This window comes from Coturnix japonica, chromosome 18 (assembly GCF_001577835.2).
Source record: "Coturnix japonica isolate 7356 chromosome 18, Coturnix japonica 2.1, whole genome shotgun sequence".
In the NCBI taxonomy this organism is placed as follows: Eukaryota; Metazoa; Chordata; class Aves; order Galliformes; family Phasianidae; genus Coturnix; species Coturnix japonica.
Window position 1 is genome coordinate 1696031 of NC_029533.1, and position 16102 is coordinate 1712132.

Genomic DNA, 16102 nt, shown 5'->3' on the forward strand with positions numbered 1-16102 from the left:
TGCAGCAGTTTTGCCCTGCTCGGCCGTCACTAAGCTCGCCCAGTTCAGGTGATGAGGAGGGAAAGCCAAGAGGAAGCTGAGGAATGCCTGACACGTCAGCTCAGTGCTAATGCCTCCATCTGAGCCATTCGCCTTGCTGCAAAGGGGAATTATTTAATGGGATTTCCCAAATTCCATCCCTAAGATTACCGTATTAGCAGCTGGAGCTTAAGGCTGAGGCTCATGGGGTGAAGAGGCTGAAAACACCAGGAAAGTAAAATCCAGAGAGGCGAAAAACCTCCAGCAAACTGCCATTGCTTTGCATTTCAGACTCAAAGATAAATAAAAATGCTCAGCCCTAATACTGCACACCTCTTCTGTCTTTGCCCTGGGACAGGCTGCCTTAGAGCTGATGGAGCCTCAGCTGTGTTTCACAACACTGGGAACCAGAATCACATTGACAGAACCAAGTCCATCGCCCCAGTGATGATGGAGATGCTGCCTAGGGTCAAGCTTTCAGAGGGCTGAGGGTTTAACAAGCTAAATGCCAGTAGCAGCAATAAGAGGACTGCAGGAAACTTGGCAAAAAGAATAAAGGAATCAGATAAACTGCTTTAGAGTGAGCCAGCTTCTCAGTGAGTTGGTCTGAACCTCAGCAAAATGAATCTGCTTGGAGGGTGCACAAGGGGAGGAGTGGTGATGGGGGGGTTGTGTCAAGGGCTCAGAATGAAACTTGCCAGCCCATCATTTTGAAAGAGCAGTCACGCTCATCTGACTGCGACTCTGAAAGTAAAAATCGAGCCTCAAGTAGATGAAAGTTCAAACTTCAGATCAAATAAAACATTTTCCTCCATGCACAGGTATTTTGGTTCTCACTGCTAAGAGACCCCACTGAGTCAGCTCTCCTGGGCCCAGTCTGACACCAGTTTGCCACAGCACTGGGTAGGGCACCAGTACCCAAACAGGCACCTGCCACCAGGGATGTTGCCCCATCCCATCAGCCCCAGGCAGCTGCATCCCCAAGTGCTGACCACACTTGTGCTCAGTGATCACAAGCATCCCTTCTATTGAAACACTGGCAACATTCAGCTTCCTCAGGGCTGGAGCCAGATACCAACCTGACAACACAGCCAGGAGAAACATCTCACCCAGGTCAGAGTGGTGAACTTGTGGCATCCCTCCCAGAAACACATAGAAGAGGAGAGTCAGGTGCTCTGCTCACACCACAGACCATTTCCCAGCTGGCTTCTTCACTGGGAAGAGCCAAGCAGGACAACCAGGCTCTGCTGGCCCAGTGAACCCCATAGTGAACTCCCACACTGACCTGCCAGATGGCTGAGAGCAGGAAGGAGCTCGGCGCAGCACAGCAGCACCAGCGGATTGTTTATCTGCTGGTTCCTGTTTTTAGTTTTGTCTCTGTTTTCTTTCTTTGTTCTAAAATTGTGTTGCAATGCTGATACCTGCTCTGAATGACACAGGCTCGCTTTGTAGCAGGAACCAGCTCAATACCTCGTGTTGTTCATTTTCTTATCTAATTAAAGAACAGAGACCCCAGCTGTAAAGTAAGACTTTAACCCTTCAGCTTTTAAGTTGAATTTGGAGCAGAGATTAACTCAGGATTTAACTCAGGCACACAGGAGGCCCGGTGAGAAGGCACAGCCCTGGGCATACATCATCCATGTACCATCATCCCAGACTCAAAGCTCTCACCCACCTCTCGGGATGAAGCCACCAGCTCCCCAAACTGGGAGACCAGTTTAACTGATGATGGGATTTGTCACCAGCACCTATTCAAATGAATCAATCCACAAAGTGCTGTCCAAATCCTCATTGCAGATAGCAACTACAAGGACACTGCTGGAGCTGGCACAGCATCTGCTGCTGATGGGCAACCAGACCCACCTGGTCCCAGGCAGGAGGTGGGTAGGAATGGTGATACCAGGAGGATGCTGCTAGAAAAGACCTCTCACTCACATCATTGGGAGCTTGTGGCCTGGATCTTTAGCTCCCATCTGGTATGGGAGCCAAGCTCAAACTTGCCCCTTCCCATCACCTTTTGCTCCATTCCCACCTCTGTACCCAGTCACTACAGCCACCCACTGGATTCTGCACCCAAGCCAGGCAGTGCTGCGATGGGCACATACATCTCTAGTAGGACTCTGGACCCAGCACCCCAGAACCACAGTATCTGGTAATTATTCACTCCCTTCACTTCCTCAGCCCAGACTTGTATGTTACTAAATGCCCTGGTTCTCATAACCATATATAACATATTGTTGGATTATATGAAATATTATCTTGGAAATAGATACTACTAATAGAAATAAAACAGCAGAGGCTCAGTAAAGTGAGATCCCTGCTCTGCTGGCTCACAGCTCAGCACAGACCTTTCAGATTCCCCTTTAGTGCTTCCCCACCTGTCAGCGACCCATTCCCTTTCCCTCTGACCTCCAGGGAAACCCCAAGTGGTCTGTTTGTTTTTGGCTTCATTGGCTCCAAATAGGTGTGTCTCCAGGTCTGACACTTGGAGCTCACATCTCAAGCCTGCCAGACACCAGAGGGATCAAACGACACAGCAATCTGATCCGGGGAAGTTCCTGACCCTTTGGCAATGGGCTCCACTGGCCAGACCAGTCGGGAAGGTGTAATGAGCTGACTAATTGGTTAGCTAGAGCAGAAATTAGCAGGCAATTTGCCCCAACAGCAAACTGCCGCCAGTGGGACCTCTCTGTAGATAAGCATAGCATCATTTCTGGGAGGGCAAATCTCAAGTGGGTTAAGTGCAAATTGCTTTCCCTCACAGCTATTTTTTCTTCTTCTTCTTTGACATTTTGCAGCTATTTCTGCCCCCCTCCCTCAGCTCTTACAAGCAAATGCAGCTCTCCAGCTCTAAAGGCTGCCATCGTTGAGAATCCTCCTCTCTTCATAGCCTTCAAATAGTCACCATGGGGAATTAACTTCAAGCAGCAGTGTGGTCGCACCGCCCTCAGAGCATCCCAGTTGCCTGTTTGTAAATAGGCTGAAAGTGATGGCAGCATGGAGTGGTACCACAGCTTGAGCTGACAATGGAGCTGTCTAGTGGTTACAAAAGGAACCGAAAGCCCACAATAGAAACCAAGAGCCCAATGCCATGGCATGGTGAGTGACCTCTCCGTGCCTCAGTTTCCTCCTCCCAGAGCAGAAGCAAGGCACTGCTTGCAGCACACCCCAGCAACCCCACCTGGGATCCATTGGCAGAGGAATGAGATTGGCACCGTGGTTCTTCTATCCCCTTATTTCTAATTCCTGATGTAGCCTTCCCAATCCCATTTATAACCTTGGCAGGTAGAGCTGGCAAAGCAGGACACTCCGAAATGCATAATTAAATGAAAAAAGAAACAGAGATCTGTCACAGAGGTTATTTGCAACCCACAAAACCACTTGCCTTAACCAAGATATCCTGCTGCGGGCACCTCAGGAGCGCAGCACCCAGACACCCATCCTCGAGCAGCAAGAAACGATGGGAGAGGGATGAGAACAGCTCAGGCAGCAGCGGATGGGAGGAATGAAGCTGTGTGTGAGTGGACACGTGAGCCCAACAGCATCACAAGCACCGGAGCTGCAGATCTGATCGTCGGCACCAGAACCAACACAAAGCTATGGGGAGGTTTAAAAACCCAAATTCCTAAGAAACAAAACACAGAACTGCCTTGCTCAGAGTCTTGCAGCAGCCGCTCGGTTCTGCAAACCTAATTAATGAGCCAGGGGGGAGGAAAAAAAAGTGTCATTCGTTAGTTAACGACTTCACCAGGGGCTGCCAAATAGACAGATAAAGGATTGAGCTGGGGCCCTATTCCAGCCAAAGGAGCTGGGAACCTGGCAGGGACTGCAGAAGATTAGAGAGGGGTGAAAGGAGAAAAGAGGGGAAAAAAAAAAAGAGAAATATCTAAACAGATTAGCACTTTCCAAATGCAAGCATGTAAATCAGCTTACGCTCTGTATAATGGCACTGTTGTGAGTTGCCCGGATCGGGGTCTGCTCGTGGCACAGCAGCACAAAGTCCCGGCTGAGCTGCGCTGTGTTTGGGCTCAGCAATCTCACACCACCTCCTCCCTCACCAAAGCAGAGGGTTTTGTTTTTACCAGCTTTGTAAATTCTCACAGGAAGCCAATTAGGGGAAAGCTGGGAACAGAGGAAGATTCATAATTGCAATTAAGGCTTCAAAGCACTTATCCCAAGTGAGGCTGTTAAAATTAGAGCTGGGGGAAGAAAACGGCTTTGAAACCTTGAGCTTTCAGACACCCCCAAGCTGGAAGTGCTCTCTACTCCCATAGCAGCCCATCTCCTGGCACAGCTCACCCAGCACAGACCCAGGCTCCAGATGGGCACCTTCCCCCACCTTCCTCCTGCCTTTGGGAACAGAGTTCAGCCCTGTGCATGCGAAACCCCCCACTCCGACACTGGAAGCCTTTGCTTCACCTCTGATGGCCTCAACTTGCAGGGTTGCTCCTCACCGCTGTAGCATCCCCAGCGAGGTCAGCAGATTAATAGCTCTGCAGATTAAGCTGCCCACTGGGACACAAAAGATCAGCATCCAGTGCTACAGACCAGCACCCTTCATGCTGTCATAAGTGAAAACATCCTCTGAGAGGGTCAGCAGTCTCAGCAGTGAGCTGGATGCTGAGAGGCAGTGGCTAAGCAATCCAAATAGCCGTGTTTATTTGGACTGCTCTGCCTGATTGCAATCCTGCATCCACCCCAGCAGCTTGGTGTGAACACCTCCTCTGGGCTCAACCACTTCCATTTGGAGTAGAGCAGACCAGCCCTACGGGTAGCTCAGCCATCTACTTGTAGCAGAACTAGATCAGAGTCTTTGGCATGTTGGAAAACACCAGCAAGCACATGCAGGTAGGACACTTCTAACCAAGGCTGTGAACATTCTATATCTAGCATATTTGTATACATACATATGTAAATACACATATATATACACATAGATATGTTCCATAATCTTATATCCAGGCCAGTCCTTCCCCTGGAGAAATACTCACATGGGGAAAGCACAAGTTACAGAAATACCACATCTGCACAGGCACACTTTGGTTGCAGCCTGGCCCACAACAACGTGTTAGAACTGAATATTCTTTTAAGTCCCTTCCAGACCAAGCCATCCTATAGTTCTGTGCCACTCTGTGGCTGTACATGGGACTATGGAGCCCACAGCAGCTCAGTGAATTACCCTTCAGCCATAACATCCCTTAAACACACCCACTGTCCCCATCCTGACTTTCTCCCAATGGTTTCAATTCCTCCATCTGCTGCCTCATGCCATGGCTGAGTTGTGCTCAAGGATTTTGCAGATGTGTCTGAGAGACTAATGTAGAACCTGCCCTGTGACCTTGGAAAGTCATCTTTGAATCTGGAAATGCACTGGCTTTAGGTGTTTTTGCATAAGATACTTTCCCCATTGTCATTCTCTCCCTACTTCTGAGTGCACAGGGCTCAGTAACCAAATGAGGTCAAAAAAAAACTCCAGCCAAAACCCTGACAGCCTCTGTCCTTCCCCATCAGCTGATGGCATCTGAATGCCCCCCTACCTCACTGCGCACTGAGCATCCTTCCTTCCCACCTGAGGTAGAAGCCATGAGCCCCCCCAGAAGCACTCCCCCCATACACACACACTGGCTGGATCTCAGTTCTCGCCCCTTGAGATGGTTTCCAAGAGCAACCTGCACTTCTGCATTTTCTACGGAGCTCTTCTTACCTCACCTTCCCGCACACGCTGCTGCCAAAAGGAGAAGTGCCCTGGAGCTGGGGGGGAAGTTGTGCCACCATTTCCTATTTGGGACAATGATTTCACGCTCCTGCCACATCCGAGGGCCACACGTGGCACCCACAACACTGTGCAAAGGGCTTTGGTTTGGGCTCGGAGTTCCAGGAAACCTAACAGTCGCATTTAAGCAAGTGCAAAGCAAAGCAGCTTAAGCAGAGGGGTGGAAACCATGTGCAAAAGCTGCAGCCCAGATCTCAGCAGCGACTTTTAGTGCTGCTCCTAAAATGCAGCTTGGTTGGGCTCACACAGCCCTCAGAAGAGCTACAAACCAACCAGGCACTGGGGGAAAGTCTCCTTCAATCCCTTCACTCCTTGGTTTCCATTTTCTTTCCCAGTGCATTTCAAGGCCAGGAATCACACACCCCACCCACAGAGTTTGGGTCTTGCTTTCAACCTGGACAGCAGCTCCAAGGATCGCTCTAACAGTTATACACTGTTCTCACTACAGCTGCAATAACTCGGCTTTCCCCTGACAACAACAGAGATGTCATCTTTAAAGAACAAAATCTCCCATCTCCCTCCCCATAAGGATCTCGCTAAGCCCCACTACAAGAAGCTTCTTCCTACAGTACAGCCAGAAAGTGTTCAGCATATTGCCTGCTTAAAACCTACTGCTGTAACCTCCTTAACCAGAGAGGCACCTCCAGATATTTTTAGAGGCAATATCTACTAGCACAGGAATTACAGTGCATTAATTAGCAGCAAAGCACACGCTGACAGTCACAAGGTCATAACGCAACATCCATAATTTACACCTCATTGGGAGTTACTCAGAACACAGGACATGGAGGAGCCAGCACGAGGTGGGATGTCTTGAAGGGCTCTGGGCACACAGGATCCCATCTGCCAAAAACAAACATCAGAAACATCCAGAGTGGATGGAGCAGGATAATCAATGCTCAACTTGTGCTTGTTTGTAAGCAAAACAGTTCTGTTCGATGCCCTTTCTGCTTGAGTGGTTTCCACCCTCTTCTCTGCCCACCAGCAGCCCTGCTGGCATCCCCATGAAGGCTCTTTCCAACACAGTGAATGAGGGAAGTCCTTTACACCACAAATTCATCTGTGAATCTGCTGTACAACCAATGACGTTTTAAGGCAAGGAATACCAGCCAAAAATCAGCATCTTGTTTCTTACATCAAGGTGTTTAAGGCTGGTGACTTCAGGGTTATCATCCAGTTAAAAAGCAATGGGATTCAAGGCATGAAGCAAGGCAACTGAGCAACAAACTCATCTGGTGACTTTAGAGAATTCACGTCTACTCCATCACAAAGCTCTGCAGTGACACTGGGTCCATCCCAGAGATAGAATTCATCTCCTGTAACTTTACCTGTACAAAAATGAGGTGAATTTCCAAGGAGGCCAACAGCTACGGACAAACAGAACACCTTCACAGCAGTCATCCCATCCCATCCCATCCCATCCCATCCCATCCCATCCCATCCCATCCCATCCCATCCTTTCCAAACTGAACCCATCCATGAGCAGCCGTCATGCTTAGTGACTTTAGAGGCCCTAGTTTTTAGGCAGACATCCTTGTGCAAGACAGCTCCCATTCTTATCCCCCAAAGCTGCTTCCCACATGCAAAGCAGGGATAACAACATTTCCTTCCTTACCCAGCAATTGCATGACCAAACGTTTCAGAGCCTGCAACAAGCTCAGAAAGTGCAATAATGGGAACATGGATATTGCAATACACTCAGCTTAGCTTACACGTCTTTCACCCTCAGACTTGATTCATAACAAACAAAAGCAGAAGTCAACATTTCTGCAAACTTTATCCTCTTGAGATCTCCTGGCTGCTGGGGAGGAGGGCTGGAAGGAGCAGCTCTCAGTAAGTCAATGACCCAAGAAATCCTCACCAGCACGTCACTTGGCCTTCTGCTTTTACAGCAGAGACCTCTGAAAACAAAGTATGTGCTTTAATAAGGTCAATTTCATGGAGCCATTCACAGATGAAATGCATTAGTACGTGTACAGAAGTCAACCACAGTGAAATTGTAGTGACTTCAGAGTAAAACCACCATGTCTGCTGGTAATGAGCTTCTCATTCTCATCACAGTGTTACTGACAAACCTCCAGCTCCAGGGAGCTGCAGCAGAAGATCATTTCCATGTTATGGAGAAGAGAAAAATCTCCTCCTAAGCCTGAGTCAATATACCAAGGCAAAGCAGAGCGCAGTGCTGGAGCTGGAAATGAGTTGAGTTTGCAGCCGTGCTTGACTAGAGGCCACAGCTGGCTGCATGCAGAGCAACAGGCTGCTCCCAGCTGCAGGGAGACAGTCACACAGATACCCAAACATGAATGGCCTCAGAGGTGGCAGAGCTGATGGCATTGCCAATAGCTTCTGTGCAGTTCTCAGCCATTTAAGAGGAAGATGATCTCAGAAGCAAAATGATGAGCAGCTGTCCTGATTTGAATCAAAGAATCACAGTTACAGGGACTGAACGGGACCTCTGGAGGCCCCCCACCACAGTGGGTTCCCCAGAGCACGTTGCACATGAAAGTATCCAGGAGGACTTTAAATATCTGCAGAGGAGGAGGCTCCATCACCTCTCGGAACAGCTTATCCCAATGCTTTTGTCATCTTCCAAGTAATCATCAGCATCAGACCCCAACAACAATGGTGATGGGAAACTGAAACCACAGCAGTGTGAGTGTCCCACACAGAGCTGTCTGCAGAGCTCCCCACTGACTGCCCAGTCTGCAGGCTGAGACTTCCTCACCACTTATGATTAAAATGTTCTTTTTTGCAGTCACCACTATTCAGGACAGGACCTGGTGTACTCGTGGCAAACAGACAGCAGGGGAATTCCACTCACTGCCCCTTTAAAGCCATGATGCAAGAAATAAGAATCTCTGAATTAGTCCCACCAAGCCATCACCGAGAAAAGCTGCGATGATGCCTTCCTTCTTCCTCCAAAGACATTTCTCTTTTTGCTCACTGCAGTTCCTTTCAAACACAGTTGTTCTAACCATTGGCTAGACCTTGCCTTAGCAAGCTCCAAGCGTGGCCTGCACCCTTCGTATCATTTAGGTGCGATGAGATCTCTAAGGCCATGCTGAAAGACAAGCTTCAAACTCCCTTGCACTCAGACCTGCTCCTAGCTGGTCTTCGAGGGCTTCAGAAGGCATCAGCACCCCCAGCCCCATCCATCAGCACTCAAAGGACTGCATGGGTTGGCCAAAACTCAGCCAGTGTAAGAAAAGCCTCTGTTTTTCTTATCAAAACCCAGCAGAAATGACACACATCTGAACTGAGTAAGAAATAGTTAGGCATACTCACTTTTCAGAGAGGAAACGTGCTTGTTCCTGGCATCGATTATGAAAACCCCTCACCACATGATGCAAGAGTTAATTTTAGCTCCTATCAGCCTTTATCAAGAGAGCAAAGGTTGAAGTTTCACCCAGAGCCACAGCTGATGGCAGGCAGAGCCAAGTGAAGCCCCAGAAAGATGCAGGTTGGAGATAGCACCGGGCTCTGGCACAGCCCAGCTGAGCTCTGTCATCAGCACAGCAGGGAAGGTAGAAGCTCAGCAGAGAAGCGGCTGGTCGAGTGGTTCCTCCCAATGCTCCCCAGGCTGACTTCAGTCCAGGGGAGCGGATCATAATCTGCCCCTTTGGGTGGCTTCCAAGGGTCATTCCATGGGCCAGAGGGGACAAGACTCCAAATATTTCCATGTTCAGCAGGAAGAACCTCCCAAAGACATACAGTTATTTTTTCTTCTTGGGAGGGAGCCCAGCACTGGCTGCCTGTGGGCATGGATCTCAACTCAGGGGAATCCCAGGGCAGCCATTGGGTACGTGGGGCTCCTTTGGGCATGACCCTCAGGGAAATACCACATATTTACAGTGGAAGGTCACACGTGGTGTATTTAGGACAGCATCAAACATGTGGAAGTGGCAGTACCACAATGTAACAGAGAAAATTCCATTGGCTCTTCTTCATCCCACCAACTCAGCACTTTCTTCTGCCTCTCCAACCACTCCCTAAGACTTCTTGTTTCTCTCACAGGAACACATCGTGTTTCTCCCTACTCTGCTTCACTATTTCTCAGGGTTCCCTTTTATGCCTTATTTTTAATGCTGCAAAACCATTTGTCATCCCTGGTGGGGCCAAAAAACACCCCTGTGCCCCAGCTGAGCAGAAGAACACAGAGCCCACCCACCCAAGGGTCCCTCTGGGTGCAGACCCCAATCTCTTCCCCTCACAACCTTTCCTCCAACCCCCTCGGGATGAAGGGCAATAAGAGCCCACACTATTTCCTCCAGCCTATTCAGAAAAAACAAGTTTACATGTGAGATTTCCATTGGCTCCACCTCCGCTTGATTACTCCAGCTGTGAAACAAAGCAAGTGAGAGACAAAGCAGTGCACACAGGCAGCGTGATCATTCCAGAGGGCTTTATGTGAGCCTTATGCCAAGCCCACTAAATAGATTAACTTACAGCATAAACAAGTAAGTAAATCTTTCCCCCAAAGCCCCATGTATCCAAAGGAAGCTTTAGAAGTTACTTCCTGCCATTGTGGAGGCCCTGCTGGGAACCCAGAAGTATTTTCAGTCCCTAGCATGGTTGCCCAAAAAACTTCAGTTCCCTTCCAGCACCGCTGGCAACATCACATGTGACAGATGATGGTGAGGATGGTTTTGACCGTTCCCCATCACACTTGGGCCAATGGCAAGTGAGGCAGTGACTGGCACCCGCTTCCAAAGCTCACCAAGACATGGAGCTTGCTTTGGGCAGAGGGGCTGGTACCACCCTAACCAGCTCCCAAACAAAGCAGAAGTCACCAAGCCCTCCTGGTGTGTCACAGGAGCAAAGGGTGCACAACCCCATGCAGCAAATACATGAGCTCCTTCCAGTCCTTGATTCCTCCCATGATGAGCAATGCCCTCATCCCAACTCATTGCCAAGAGCCAAGCCTCCAGGAACTAAGTTGCACCAGGGGATGTTCAGGTTGGATATTAGGAACAATTTATACTCTGAAAGAGTGGTCAGGCACTGGCACAGACTGCACAGGGAGGTGGGGTGTCACCATCCCTGGAGGTGCTCAAGCACCATGGAGATGTAGCACTGAGGGATCAACCCCAGAGTAATTTGCACCTGGAGAGCAGTCGGGTGGGAACATGAAGCTTGTTTGGTTTGCCTCCATCCAACTGATCAATCCAATGAGGCAAACCTCAAACAGGAGCCTCTTAGATGAGCAGGATCCATGCCCAGGAAGAGGCAGCAGCAGCAGCATTACCCAGGCTGGACATCATTCAGTCACACACAAAGCATCCATAGCCAAGTGCTACTGAAACTTCTTTGCACAGCCCCACATGCACCAACGTGCAAAAGCTGATCAACACAAAGGCACCGAGAACAAGGAAATATTTGTCAAGTTTCACGTGGAGAGACTGCCAGAAACAATGAGAAAAGGGAAATGCCACCTGAAAGGATGAGTGCTGCTTTGCAGAGAAGCCTCAGAGTTGAAGGGGGAGTTAAATAGACACAGAGCAAGGGGGGAAGCAGCTGAAAGGGGAAGCGCTTCATCCTAATTTGAGACCAAACAAGAACGGGTTGTGTGGAAGAGGTGAAAAACTCTTTTGCAAGTTTGAGACAGCCACAGTCCTTCCTAAGTGAGTCCATGCAGCACTGCATTTGAACATGGACACGGCTTTAATCCTAAGGCTGAGTACCAGGTATTTCAAACGCTTTGATGTCACAGTACAAAAAACTCTAATAGAGAAAGAAAAGAGACAGATTCCCCACTGCAGCAGTGCTGGGGACAGTCACAAGATCAGGCTCAGAGCTGACACTGTGACCACAGCAGGACAACACTCCTGCATACCCTGCGTTCCCAGGCGTCCTCATCACATGTGCTGCTCACTTCTGCTTCAAGCAAAGACAAGCAGCATCTCAGGAGCTGCCCTCACCTCAAGCTCTATAGGAATTTGGGCAATAAAATGAGGCATTTGAGGGAAAACCAAGCCCTATCCCCATCAAACAGGTCATCAGTGATTGTCTCAGCACCACGGGATGCATCGCTCAGTCAGAGAGTGTTTTCTAATTCCACTTTTAACTCAGCCATGGGGTGAGCGCTCACATCTGTCAGCCAAAAACATCTGCAGCACTTTCCACTGCCCAGCACAGCTGGGAGGCAGCTCTGGAGCTCACTCAGCACCCAGGGGCTGCCCGGCCCCGTTCCGGGAACAGCAGAGTGCAGGTGGGAGCACTGAGCCACGCAGCTGCCTGGCAAGCTGTGACTGCTGGGCTGCTTCTTACCAGCAGGACACTGGAAGCTCTCAGCAGGTGAAGCACAGCTAAATACAGCGGTCCCACTTGCAAAGGGAGCACATCTGAGCAAGAAAGCACAACACACCACGCTGTGCTGCTCCAGGCAGGAGAGCATCCCGCAGCACTGTGCCGCCTTCTCTTCCTGCTTCACATCTGCACAGGGAGCCAAACACGGAGCAGATCACCCAGCCCTGAGCCAAAGTGGCTTTTCTGCTGTTCTTTTCCAACGTCAGAGCTTGAAATCAGAGATGAAGAAGTCTGAAGCAGCTAAGCCTGTCCACTCCTGTATTCCAGATGCACGCGCTGTAGTCACTTGCTTGCCAAACAGGATACAAGACCGTATGAAAATAAAGCATTTTATCTTCAAGCTTTTCCAAGAGGGTATTAGAAACAATAGGGAGGAAATACAAAATTAACACTAGAGAAGAGCAATTGGCAGAGCCCCATGAGCCTGCTCTTCATTACAAGGCTGCCTATTCAGTAGCATTCATTAGGAAAATCTCATCTCAGAGCCATTCCCAACAGTGTCCCTATTTCCTAATTAAGCTTCGCCAAAGAGCCACGTCTTTTAGCTACTGCACAGCACACAATCACAACAATTACCATTTCATCACGATCTGGCTGCTGAAAGCCCTGCAATTAAAGCATCCGAGGAGTCCTACAGACGTGTCACTGGGGAGACAAATTCTCTCACTGCGTTAATTGGCAGCAAAAAGCACGATCCTAAAGAGGGGAAGGCTGTTCTGGGAGGGGGGATTTAGGTCTCTGTGCTAAGAAATGCACTGGGAGCTGCAGCTCCCCAGGCTCCCAGCCTGGGTGCTGTGCAAGTCCTGACCACAGCCCTGTGGGCATCATCAGCTCCACAACCAGCTGTGCCTTCAAGGAGATAAGAGAGGTACACACAGCAAGACAGACAGAGTGCTGGGGGGTGGGGGGGTCACCTGGAGACCTCCAGAGATGGCTTGGGGTGGGTGGGGACCTCACAAGGAAGCGGCTGGCAATGGGGTTGGTGACAGATGTCCACACATCAGTTCCAGTCCTGCAATACTGATCCACTTAAAGAAGCAGAAGGGAAGTCTTGTAGAGAGGACTGAGCAGCAGAGCCCGATCACATCCACATCTCTTTTTCCTTCACTGCATTTCCAGCCCCAAACACCTCCCCAGCTGAGCATGGCTGCAAAGCTGCAGCAAGGGAAGATGCGTCAGGCTGCAATGCAGTGCCTGTGCAGACACATGGTTTCCACAGGAAACTTACATATCCTAACTTACCGCTCAGCACAAACTTGAAGCAAGGATGGGAAAGGAGTTTAGAAGCAGCAGGAGCCTCCCACAGCTCAAAAACATCAGGGCACTCACGTGAGCAGCTCTCCCCCAGCAAACTCATGCACATTTTCCCCCTGCAAAACGATCATGCAAAAACTGGCAGCTCCAGCACACCCACAACAGCTCAGTGGTCACCCAAAAAAAGAGAAGTTGAAACTGCCCCAGGTGAGCTACAGGATAACAAGGCTGCAGCAGTCCCTGCATTGCTGTACAGGTGTCATAGCCTGGTCCTCACCATGGCTGGAGCATCACATGGATGGCAGTCACTGCCACATCCCTCAGCCCCGAAGGCTGCAGCAGCGTTTTGTCTGGATTCAGTTCTTCTTTCTCGGTTCAAAACTCACATCTTTGCTTTCACGTTCAACAAAAGGCACAAGGTGACAGTTTTGGTTTGCTTTTCTCCAAATGAGGGTGGCCTGATCTATGAGGGGGGAGGAGGGTCTGGCCAGCTGCACCCTCCTGCAGCAGTGGCAATGAGCCCCTGTCCCAAACCCACCTTGCCACACTACAGCTGCCCCTCCTGCAGAAACACCCCCAGCACTTTTGCCATCCCCTTTCCTCCACCCTGACCTGCAGAGCTGCAGGAGAGCCCCAGAAATGAGGGACAGAGCAGCACATCCCTGCTGCCAGCCAGGATCACGGTGCAAGGCTGAAGCACACCTCCAGCTCACAGCATAGCAAACCCAGCTCTGCACCATCCCCAAACCTGCAGAGCACCACCCAGCCCTGCTCCAGGGGATGCCAGCACCTTTCAGCCTCCTGCAGTCACTGCAACCAAGGGATGCACCCTCTGCTGCAGGGCTCTCTTTCTTTATTGTCTCATCATTCCAGGATTAAGCTTTAACCTGAGCAACACTCACAGCTCCAAAACACTTTGCAGCCGTGTTACAGAAACAAATTGCAACTCTATCCAAGTTTCTTTGCTGCGACCATGGATCAGCCAAACACCAGAGCCCTCCCCAGCATGCACAAAGTGCTGACATTTTGCACATCCCTGGAGTTTGCAACCCCTGCATCTAACCAAGATGTAGCAAATCACTGCAAATCAAGCAACTAAATAAACTGCAGCTGCTCAGCATCAGCCCCACCAGCCACAGGATGAGCAGCACCAGCCTGCAGCTGCCTGAGCATGTTTTCTCTGCACTGAGAGTAACAGCAGCAGCACCGAAAACAACCTGCTCGCAAAGTTAATGAGTGCAGAGGGCGAGCAGTGAGATTTTAATAAACATGAAAACAAAGGTCTGAAATCTCTTTTCTCCCACTTTCGTTAGTGATTTGAGTCACCCTGAGCCCTTTCCTCCTATAGGGCTTGCTCCATCCAAAGCAGCTAACCATGTTTTCGGGTAGGCATCTGCAGCGGTGAGCAGAACACGACGCCGGGCTGTGTCCGTGTGCCCCCCGGGCAGCTCAGCCCACCGAATGGAGCCACCGGGGGCACCGCACCAAGATGCTCCTTCACGAGCACGAGCATCAGCACGGGGACATCTCGGGGGCTGATGCGTGTGCGGACACCGACGCCGAAGGGATGACACGCGGCTGGGCTTGTCACATCCCAAACCACATCCTGTTGCCACAGCAGAGCGCTGCCAAGGGCGCACCTCCGCCCTGCCCGGCTGCGGGGCCGGGGGTAGCGGCGTCCCTGCGGGGGGAGCTCCGCGATGGTGACACCGGGCGGTGGTGACTCAGTGCCACCCCCGGCAGCGGAGCAGCCAAAACTCCAACCGGGTGTCGGAGAGCCCCCGGGATTTCCCGGGGAGCCGTGTGTACTGCGGGGGTCCCCTGGGGCCGGGCCCCACACCTGGGCCCCAGGCAGCATCTCGGTGGGGCGGCGGGAGGCAAACAAGCACGCGGTCCTGAAATGAGTCAATGGCAGTGCGGGCCGTCCCCACCCGCGGGTTCAGATGGGGGATCCCGAGGGGCGCGGGGGGTGCGCTTCGCAGGAGGCGGAGATTGGGGCTGCCGGGTGACCCCACCACTGCTCGGGGGCTGCATGGAGCCGTGGGGATCGGTTCCAAGGGCTCAGCCAGCGCACACCGCTCCCGGTTGATAACGGAGCCCTCGATTCTGTGGTCCCCCCTCATTACACAGCGATTATCACCCCCACAAAGCATTTTACAAGGCCATCACACCCCACCAGCTCCTCGTTTACAAGGACGCTCCCGCTATAAGGAGCCCTCCCAGGGGCACCAGGAGTACAGAGCACCCCGGTTACAAGCTGCTCCCGGCTACACCGCCCCCCAGCCACACCGAACCTCCCTCCCCCAGCCCGGGCTTAGGGAGGAGGTGGAATCGCAGCACCCCCGTTCACGAGGTTCCCCACCTGGAGGGCGGCAGCCGCCGGGGCCCCCTGCCCATCCTCGCCGCGCCCCGTCGGGCTCCGCTCCGCGCCGCTCCCCGCCGGGCGGCACCGGCAGCACCGGGGCGGGCTCGGCGGGCGGGAGGGGCCAGAGGCGGGGCCCACCCTCCACGTGTGGTCCGACCGGACCCGCCCAGCCCGCACCTCCGCCCCGCCCGGCTGCTCATTCCTCCAGCAGGGTAGCTTTGTCCTTCTGGACTTTACCAACCACCCGTCCTTCCATCCATCCATCCATCCATCCATCCATCCATCCATCCATCCATCCATCCATCCATCCATCCATCCATCCATCCCTTCATCCACCCACCTACTCCTCCATCCACCCATCCATCCTCCCACCTCCAGCCCCTCTA

The 16102-nt window shown here is 51.4% G+C and overlaps 1 protein-coding gene across 3 annotated transcripts in view; it reads right to left on the bottom strand.

Moving 5' to 3' along the window:
- The window catches only part of PIK3R5 (phosphoinositide-3-kinase regulatory subunit 5), a 41287-nt gene extending 25467 nt beyond the window's left edge, over positions 1–15820 (bottom strand). For all 3 annotated transcript variants that reach the window (XM_015880160.2, XM_015880159.2, XM_015880158.2), the window contains exon 1: positions 15714–15820. The gene's annotated coding sequence lies outside the window, so the exon portion shown is untranslated. The remainder of the gene's footprint in view (positions 1–15713) is intronic.
- Positions 15821–16102: the final 282 nt, after the last annotated feature.